Source organism: Natator depressus, chromosome 1, assembly GCF_965152275.1.
Source record: "Natator depressus isolate rNatDep1 chromosome 1, rNatDep2.hap1, whole genome shotgun sequence".
In the NCBI taxonomy this organism is placed as follows: Eukaryota; Metazoa; Chordata; order Testudines; family Cheloniidae; genus Natator; species Natator depressus.
The window spans coordinates 112972992-112983357 of NC_134234.1; the positions used below are offsets into that span (position 1 = coordinate 112972992).

Here is a 10366-nt window from a genome sequence, read left to right on the forward strand (position 1 = left end):
AGGGGGTGGAGAAGCAGAACGGGGAGGTATGTTCAGGGGAGAAGGTGGAGGTGAGGTGAGCTGGGGCCGGGCGTGGGGCGGGGAGCTGCTGGTGGGTGCTCTGCACCCATCAAATTTTCCCCGCGGGTGCTCCAGCCCCAGAGCACCCATGGAGTTGGCGCCAAAGGCACCACTTTTGGCCAGTTGTTAAATTTAGAAGCCCTTTTAGAACTGGTTGTCCCCTAAAAGGGCTTCTAAATTTAACAATCGGTTCTAACGAACCGGTGTGAACTGGCTCCAGCTCACCACTGTAAGGAATATGGTTTTATTTAAGCTCTCCAGTGTCTCTCCTGCTGTGTTTGTGCAGCTCCCAACACACCAAAGTCTCAATCCTGACTGGGGCCTTGGGGGGGTGGCAGGGCCTACTATACTATAGTGATTACTGATTACTAACAATCTGAAGGGAAAGAGGAAGAGTTTTCATATCCAAGCAGCAGCATTTTAGTGCATCCCTTGAAGGTAGAACACATTGCAAGATTGAAAGACCTATTTCATATGAGATCTATTTCATATCTACTGCATTCACTGGCTACTAGACATTAGTCTCCACGATTCATAGACTCCAACCAGCTTCTCAATGCTTTTTCCCCCCACAGACTTGAAAATGTATATCATATATTCATTATATAAATATATTGTATTTGATTAATTAAATTGTAATTGATTAATACCACAGAGACTATAACAAAAAGAAAAAGGAAACTAGTAAAGTACAATATCATGAAAGATGTATTAACTCTTTAGCCACAGCTTTCAGAACAGGTTGCTGAGAACATAATTAGTCTATATTCTTATTTTACATAGGTTTTTTGTTAAAGGGGAACTACAAGGACAGTTACGATGTTGTAGAGATTTCCATTCTGAATTTAAAAGTGCATGGTATCTTTAGCTTCCTGAACTAAAAGACAAATGAAAAAAGGGGAGTTAAAATTTCTGTTTCTGAAGCCAAGTGTTCCGAGAAAGATTATTCATTAAGAAGAAAGGATATAGATAAATGAAATGTGTTAACCCTTGCATTTCTTCTAACCAGTAGTTTCTCTGAGAAGTACTTGCTAGAAAGATGCATCAAAACAGCAGAAAGGTATGGCACAAAACAGCTAAACAGAATTTACTAAAAATTCTGTTTAGCTGTTTCATGCAATGTCTCTCTGGTGTCATGATGCGTTTTTCTAGCATGTATTTTTTCTTTATATTGTACCATACTTACAAGTCATTGTGCACTTCCAAACAGCCATATTGCTACATCCATCTCATTACTGTAATGATTTTATTTAAAGTACACAATGTATTATGACTTTACCTTTGTGAATTATAAAATATAGATGCTTTTCAGATCAATCTAAAAATGCAGTCTACTTTTTTCCCATAGCCCATACAGCTTTACCCATCTCTTTTGCATCTGACCACTTATTTTAGACTCATCCTGCTCTCAGCCCCCCAACTCTGTCCTTGTTTATACCCAGCCAATAGTATTGAAGAATTTGGCTTCAAAGTTCATCCACACACAGATTTTGTAGTAGTATAACTATTTTAAAGGCCACATCTACACTACGAAATTAGGTCGAATTTATGGAAGTCGGTTTTGTAGAAAGCGTTTTTATACAGTCGATTGTGTGTGTCCCCATACAAATGCTCTAAGTGCATTTAGTCGGTGGAGTGCGTCCACAGTACCGAGGCAACCGTCGACTTCCGGAGCGTTGCTCTGTGGGTAGCTATCCCACAGTTCCCGCAGTCTCCGCCGCCCATTTGAATTCTGGGTAGAAATCCCAATGCCTGATGGGGCAAAAACATTGTCGGGGGTGGTTCTGGGTACATATCGTCAGGCCCCCCCTTCCCTTCCTCCCTCCGTGAAAGCAACTGCAGACAATCATTTCGCACCTTTTTTCCTGGGTTACCCGTGCAGATGTCATACCACGGCAAACATGGAGCCCGCTCAGCTCACCATCACCGTATGTCTCCTGGGTGCTGTCAGACGCAGTACTGCAATTGCTACACAGCAGCAGCTCATTGCCTTTTGGCAGCAGACAGTGCAGTATGACTGGTAGCCATCATCGCTGTACTCCAGGGTGCTCTTTTAGCCAACCTCGGTGAGGTTGGTCAGGGGCACCTGGGCAAACATGGGAGTTACTCAGCCAGGTCATTTCCCTTTTAAGTTTTGTCTAATGGCGATTCAGTCCTGCGGCAGTCCTACTGCACCGTTTTCTAATGAGCAGCTAGGAGACGACGATGGCCAGCAGTTGTACTGCACCTTCTGCTGCTAACAAGATGTATAAAGATAGATGAAGTGGATCAAAACAAGAAACAAACCAGATTTGTTTTGTATTCATTTTCTCCTCCCTCCATGAAATCAACGGCCTGCTAAACCCAGGGTTTTGAGTTCTATCCTTGAGAGGGCCATTCTGTGCCTCCTTGATGCAAAGCCACCCCCTTTGTTGATTTTAATTCCCTGTAAGCCAACCCTGTAAGCCATGTTGTCAGTCGCCCCTCCCTCCATCGGAGCAATGGCAGACAATCGTTTCGCGCCCTTTTCCCTGGATTGCCCGAGCAGACGCCACAGCATGGCAAGCATGGAGCCCATTCAGCTCACTGCAGCAGTAATGACCATTGTAAACACCTCGCGCATTATAGTGCAGTTTATGCAGAACCAGCACCTGAAAAATCAGGCGAGGAGGCGACGGAAGCACAGTGAGGAGGACATGAACACAGATTTCTCTAAAACCGCAGTCCCCAGCAATTTGGAGATCATGGTGTTACTGGGGCAGGCTCATGCCATGGAACGCCGATTCTGGGCCCGGGAAACAAGCACAGAGTGGTGGGACCGCATAGTGTTGCGGGTTTGGGAGGATTCCCAGTGGCTCCGAAACTTTTGCATGCGTAAGGGCACTTTTATGGAACTTTGTGACTTGCTTTCCCCTTCCCTGAAGTGGAAGAATACCAAGATGAGAGCAGCCCTCACAGTTCACAAGCGAGGGGCAATAGCCCTGTGGAAGCTTGCAACGCCAGACAGCTACCGGTCAGTCAGTAATCAATTTGGAGTGGGCAAATCTACTCTGGGGGTTGCTGTGATGCAAGTAGCCAACACAATGATTGAGCTGCTGCTATCAAAGGTAGTGACTCTGGGAAATGTGCAGGTCATACTAGATGGCTTTGCTGCAATGGGATTCCCTAACTGTGGTGGGGCTGTAGACGGAACGCATATCCCTATCTTGGCACCAGACCACCAGGGCAGCCAGTACATAAACCGCTAGGGGTACTTTTCAATGGTGCTGCAAGCACTGGTGGATCACAAGGGACATTTCACCAACATCAGTGTGGGATGACCGGGAAAGGTTCATGACGCTCACGTCTTCAGGAACTCTGGTCTGTTTAAATGGCTGCAGGAAGGGACTTACTTTCCAGACCAGAAAATAACTGTTGGGGATGTTGAAATGCCTATAGTTATCCTTGGGGACCCAGCCTACCCCTTAATGCCCTGGTTCATGAAGCTGTACACAGGCACCCTGGATAGTAGTAAGGAGCTGTTCAACTATAGGCTGACCAAGTGCAGAATGGTGGTAGAGTGTGCATTTGGATGTTTAAAGGGTCGCTGGTGCAGTTTACTGACTTGCTCAGACCTCAGCGAAACCAATATTCCCATTGTTATTGCTGCTTGCTGTGTGCTCCACAATCTCTGTGATAGTAAGGGGGAGACGTTTATGGCGGGGTGGGAGCTTGATGCAAATTGCCTGGCCGCTGAATACGCGCAGCCAGACACCAGGGTGGTTAGAAGAGCATAGCAGGAAGTGCTGCGCATCAGAGAAGCTTTGAAAACCAGTTTCATGACTGGCCAGGGTACTGTGTGACACTTCTGTTTGTTTCTCCTTGATGAAAACCCGCCCCCTTGGTTGCCTCTAAATTCCCTGTAAGCCACCCGCCCTCCCTACTTCGATCACAGCTTGCTTGCAAAGGAAATAAAGTCACTACCATTTAAAAAACCTGTATTCTTTATTAATTGATTATAAAAATAGGGAGATAACTCACAAGGTAGCCCAGGTGGGGTGTGGGAGGAGGGAAGGAAAAGGCCACTTTAAAACTTCTTGAATGACAGCCTTCTGTTGCTTCGGCTGTCCACTGGGGTGGAGTGGTTGGGTGCCCCGAGCCTCCCTCACCCCGTATTCTTGGGCGTCTGGGTGAGGAGGCTATGAAACTTGGGGAGGAGGGAGGGCGGTTAAACAGGGGCTGCAGCAGCAGTCTCTGATCCTGCTGCCGTTCATGAACCTCCACCAGATGCCGGAGCATGTCCGTTTGATCCCGCAGTAGCCCCAGCGTTGCCTCATGCCTCCTCTGATCTTCCTGCCACCACCTCTCCTCACGTTCATCGCCCACTTTCCTGTACTCTGCTATTGTGTCCCTCCACACATTCTGCTGAGCTCTGTCAGTGCCGGATGACTGCATGAGCTCAGAGAACATTTCATCGCGCGTGTGTTTTTTTTGCCGCCTTATCTGAGATAGCCTTTGGGACGGAGGAGGGAGGCTTGAAACATTTGCAGCTGCTGGAGGAAAAAAAGGGAGTGAAGTATTTAAAAAGATACATTTTACAGAACAATGGCTATACTCTTTCACGGTGAACACCACTATTCACATTACATAGCACATGTGATTTTGCATCTTATATTGAGTGCTTGTAGCTTTGGTGCTAGAGATCACACATGCAGTGCCGGGCAACAGAATTCAGCTTGCAGACGGCCATGGTAAGCCATAGTCTTTCGGCTCCTGCAATTTCATAACAGCAGCGCCCTCCTCTCCCATACCAAGCAAAGCACGTTGAGTTGGCCATTTCGTGCCGCTGTTTTCCTGTTAACATGCAGCAGCAGAAACCAAACTAACCCCCCCACCATCCAATTCTCTGGGATGATCACTTTACCCCTCCCCCCACAGCGTGGCTGGTATCAGGAAAGGTCCCTGCTAGCCAAACGCGAACAGCTCAGTGACAATGCCCCCGCCCCAGCTAACTGTGGGGAGGATTTCTTTTCAGCCACAGGCAAACAGCCCAGTAGGAACGGCCACCTCTGAACGTCCCCTTAATTAAATTCCCCTATTTCAACCAGGTTACCATGAACGATAGCACTCTCCCTAGGATAACACAGAGAGATAAAGAACGGATGTTGCTTGAATGCCAGCAAACACTGGGACCATACGCTGCCAGGCTTTGTCATGCAATGATACCAATTACTTGCTACTAGCATGGCATGGTAAAGTGTCCTACCATGGAGGACGGAATAAGGCTGCTCTCCCCAGAAACCTTCCGCAAAGGCTTTTAGAGTACCTCCAGGAGAGCTTCATGGAGATGTCCCTGGAGGATTTCCGCTCCATCCCCAGACACATTAACAGACTTTTCCGTAGCTGTACTGGCCACGAATGCATCCCAAGTCCTCAGGGCTACTTAATCATTAAAAAATGCTTTCTTTTATAACATGTATTATAGTTAAAAAGGTACACTCACCAGAGGTCCCTTCTCCGGCTTCGTTGGGTTGGGAGGGTATTTCAGTCAGGGTGATAAAAAGATCCTGGCTGTCAGGTAGAATGGTGTGCTGTGTGCTCTCCTCAAGCTCGTCCTCCTCCTCCTCATCTTCCCCATCCGCAAAATCCTCAGGCATAGCGGAGAGTACCCATCATCGGAGTCCACGGACAGGGGTGGGGTAGTTGTGGCAGCCCCCCCCTAGAATTGCATGCAGTTCAGCGTAGAAGCGGCATGTCTGGGGCTCTGCCCCGGATCATCCGTTTGATTCTTTGGTTTTCTGGCACGCTTGTCTGAGCTCCTGAAGTTTCACGCGGCACTGTGTTGCGCCCCTTCTGTAGCCTCTGTCCCTCGTGGCCTCGGAGATTTTTTTGAAATGTTTTGGCATTTCATCTTTTGGAACGCAGTTCTGATAGCATGGATTCCTCTCCCCATACAGCGATCAGATCCAGTACCTACTGTTTGGTCCATGCTGGAGCTCTTTTTTCTATTCTGGGACTGCATGGTTACCTGTGCTGATAAGCTCGCCTGGCCAAACAGGAAATGAGATTCAAAAGCTCCTGGGGCTTTTCCTATACACCTGGCCAGTGCATCCAAGTTCGGAGTGCTGTCCAGAGCGGTCACAATGGTGCACTGTGGGATAGCTCCCAGAGGCCAATACCTTCGAATTGCATCCACACTAACCCTGATTTGAAACGGCGATGTCGATTTCAGCACTAATCCCCTTGTTGGGGAGGAGTACAGAAATCAGTTTTAAGAGCCCTTTATGTTGAAAAAAATGGCTTCGTTGTGTGGACGGGTGCAGGGTTAATTCAATGTAACGCTGCTAAATCTGACATAAACTCGTAGTGTAGACCAGACCATAGGGGTGTGGAATATTTTTAAACCAAAATAATTATATTGGTACATAGTGTGGATGCAGCTATACCAGCGTAAAGGTGCCCTTTATACCAGTATAGCTTATTTCCTTTCACGTGGTATGGAAATAAACTATACCAGTATAAGCACTTTCATACCAATATAATTGCATCTAAACAAGAGAGTTGTATCACTTTAATCGTACCAGCACACAATATAATTTTTGTGCATAGACAGGATCTTAGGTTACAAACTTATAAACAAGCTTGTGAGTAACTTTACATGGGGGGGGGAATCTCTACTGAGTTCACGAATAAATCCTTGGTGCACAAAGCAATATACCTGCATATTTGCAGAGTTGGGACCTCAGACTATCAACTCCTTCAGGCAGGGTATGCGTTTGTCGTTGCTGTAAAGTCCCATAGATTCCTTATGTATATGACAATAATACCTAGCTCCTATGCAGAAATATGTATGGGCTAGAGAAACAAAATATTATTTTTTTTAAAACCACACACATTGGGGATGTCTGCTGATACTGCCAAATAAAATAAAAAGCAGGCTGAGTAAGGTTTGCTTAAGTCCCCAAGAGAACATAAGGGTATCTAATGGGGAAAATCTGAAGTTCTGTGCTAGCTAAGAATAGGTCCCATATTAAAAACACAAATGCAGATACAAATATCCCAAATTTCTTTATAGATTTAGACAAACCGCATGCCAAATGATGGTGTTAAGAAAGCCCTGGGCTTCATTTAATTTATTTATTTATTTGAGACCCTGAGCTGGATTTATCCTGGCTTAATATTAGCGTATAATTGAGTAATATGGATTTGATCCTCCCAAGTGCTCAGTTCTGCTGTGAGATGCTCAAGTACTCTCAATGCCAACTTACTTCACCACTGTGCAGGATTGAGCCCTAGATCAGTATGATTTTTCAGTTCTTCTGATTAGGAAATTCTTAACTGAACAGTCAATCCCGTTTTTTTTTTTTAAATATTAGATCTCTAAGTGGCTTTCCAACATTTAAAAAATGGCATTAGTAAATGAATTGCATAGCGTTCATCAAACGGCATTGCAAGGTCTCTCTGTATTAACTTGCTTTTGGGTGGGAAGGAAAACACTGAAAATGATCTAAAGCATTTGGTTTAAAGAAATGGCTTGGACATCAGTACAAGTCACCAACTAAATTCAATAGCGCATTTTTTTATTTTATGCGTTACAAATTTCAAAAATAGTTCTGACAAATACGAGTCAACAAGATGCTGAATGCAGGGACTCCCATCACTGTTGGCAGTTTCTTCTGAAGCGATCTTGTGGGAAAGAGGGAAATAAGTATGATCAGTGCTTTGCGTTGATTAAACAGTTCTTTCAACTTTGCCCAGAAAGAAGGACGTAGCTTGTGACTTGAAAGTTATTGAGCTTGCTAGCATTAAGGGGTTTTTATTTATATTTTTGAAATTGCATTTTTATTTCCAGTTGAGAGATTCTCAATGTACATTATCTTGCAAAGTTGTAAACTATGCCAGAGAATGGTCCTCGATTCACTTCCAAACTTAATTGTTGATAAAATTGTAAAAAACACATTCAGATGTCCAAAACCTCTTGCAAAAAAAAAGATTCATTCTACTGGGACACATCAGAGCAGTATAACAAACTTGTAGCTTGTTGTGGATATAGCCCTGAACAGTTACCTGATTTAAGATTTCACAGTAAATGCAGTGGTTCATTTAAAAAAATAATAACTTTAATACATTTATTCAGCATAAAAGTGTATTGAAAAATGTAACATTTAAAACTGTTTTGATACTTCAAAGTAGATCTTGGCTGAAAGTCTTTTAAAAATGCAAACACCTAATTTCTTGGATTTTATGCTGGATTAATGAACATCCACCATTTATCTTAATCTGTTGAATAAAAGGCTAAATTTTACTTTGAATTTTGAAATAGTAAATATAAGCACGATCAGATCTGACCTTTTTAGTTTATATATGACAAACCAAATTAATATAATTAATTATTTGAGTTCTCCACATACAAAAGGGGCAGACCAAAAGAATCCCTCTTGAACACTACTGAGAGAGAGAGAGAATTTATGGGACTTTCAAAGAACGACCCAGGATACACGGGGATGGCGGAGCCTTGTAAATGCCCAAAGCGACATTTGATGGCACAGGAAAGATTTAGATTCAAGTGCTTAGAAGCAATTAAGAAACAGAACTCAGGCCAAATTTTTTGAATCACTCACAGATCCCATTGATTGCTGGGTCCCCAAACCTCTGAAAATCTGAAAATTACTTGTTTAGATAATTAACTTTAGAAACCCACATTTGAAAACTTTGTCCTCTCTTTACACTAGTATAATAAAACAAACTATAAAACCTAGACTATTTACCCTACCATGCTTAGGGGAAAATGTACTAGTTGTAAAGATGGGCAAGGAATTTTTGAATATTAAAGCAATGGGGGGGGTGAATGGGTTGCAGGAAAACTTTGAGCCACCTTTGCAGCTGGAACACTTCTTTAGCACCTTAAAAATTAAACTCACACCCTAGAGATCTTTGTTATTCAACAAGGAAAAGCAAACAATTGTCAGTACAGTTCAATTCTAACTGCCAACTAGACAACACAGTTAAGATCAACAATTGAGCAAAAGTGATGAAGAGGTGCCATTTTGGGGACTTGGGGAGTAATTCTGGGATAATATTTCAGGCTTTACCAACTGCAACAGGGCAACTCTTCAACAGATTAATAGACAGCATCTTCACTGAGTACCTTAAAACTCCCCAAGCATGTAAACTCCCTCACATTTGTCAGCAGATGTATTTGGTATGGCCAAATACCATGGGGAAAAAATACCACACTGACTAGATCTTTGTTTGTGACTTAATCTGATTTATCAAAACTTTTTTATAGATTTTTCAGACAACAATTTTAATCTGGCATGGAGAAAAATACATCTACATCTGTTTAGAAGTCAGGGTTTAAAGAAAATCAGGTCTTCCGCGCGGGGATTCTTAGATATGATGTAGATGAGATGTAATCTCCTGCAGTTCAGTCCAGGCTGCTTCTCCGCAGCCCGAGGAATTAGAAAACATAATCATGTCTAAAGGAAAGGAGGACTTGTGGCACCTTAGAGGCTAATAAATTGGTTAGTCTCTAAGGTGCCACAAGTCCTCCTTTTCTTTTTGCGAATACAGGCTAACATGGCTGCTACTCTGAACAATAATCATGTCTGAAAGTTACATTCAGGTTTCTCAGTTATGGGTAGGAACAATGCTAAAGACATGGTAAGTGAAAAAATAATTCTGATCGGAAAATGCCCATCGCCTAATGAGCTCATCCCCACCAGCATTAACCCTGCATCATTTAATTTCTTGCTACCAGTACGTTGCAGAGAGGCAGAGTTGGAGGGAGCCTGACGACCCCCAGCAAGACGGAGTTAGCCTCCCTAGTCCTCAACGCAGAAAGGCTGCTGCTCCTGGCCGTTGTAATTCCCCGCACTCCCCGTCCCGGGATTTCGACTCGACTCAGCCCAGCCGGGCAGGAGGGAGGGAGGTCGGTCTATGCAAACGCTACTTACTTTCCGAGGTGCTGGGGGCTGTCCAGCTCCCGCTCCGCCCAGCCGGAGCCACACGGGGGAAGTAGGAGCCGGCCCCGGGCAGCCTTCAGCGGGCGCCCCAAAGCCCGCCCCGCGTGGCGCGGCCACCGCCGCGAGGAGGGTCCCCGCCAACTTTGCCGGCTGGTGAGTCTCCGTCTCCCGCCCTGCTCCCTGCGGGCCGGGGGCTCGGCGCTGCCGGCTCGGGAAGCGCCGCTCCGCAGCCAGCCCGCCCCCGCCAGGCCGGCGCTCAAAAAGGGCGAGCGGCTCAGCCCACCGCCGACCCTCGGCCAGGCTCCTCCCCGCTCTCGGCCCATTGCGGAGGCGGCGTCCCAGCGCTAGCGGCTCTGCTGCCCCTTCGCCGCCTCCCCGCGCGC

The 10366-nt window shown here is 45.2% G+C and overlaps 1 protein-coding gene across 1 annotated transcript in view; it reads right to left on the bottom strand.

Annotated features, from left to right (window-relative positions):
- The window catches only part of LOC141994265 (vertebrate ancient opsin-like), a 127207-nt gene extending 117219 nt beyond the window's left edge, over positions 1-9988 (bottom strand). Inside the window, exon 1 of the mRNA XM_074964509.1 lies at positions 9975-9988. The gene's annotated coding sequence lies outside the window, so the exon portion shown is untranslated. The remainder of the gene's footprint in view (positions 1-9974) is intronic.
- Between the last annotated feature and the right edge of the window lie 378 nt (positions 9989-10366).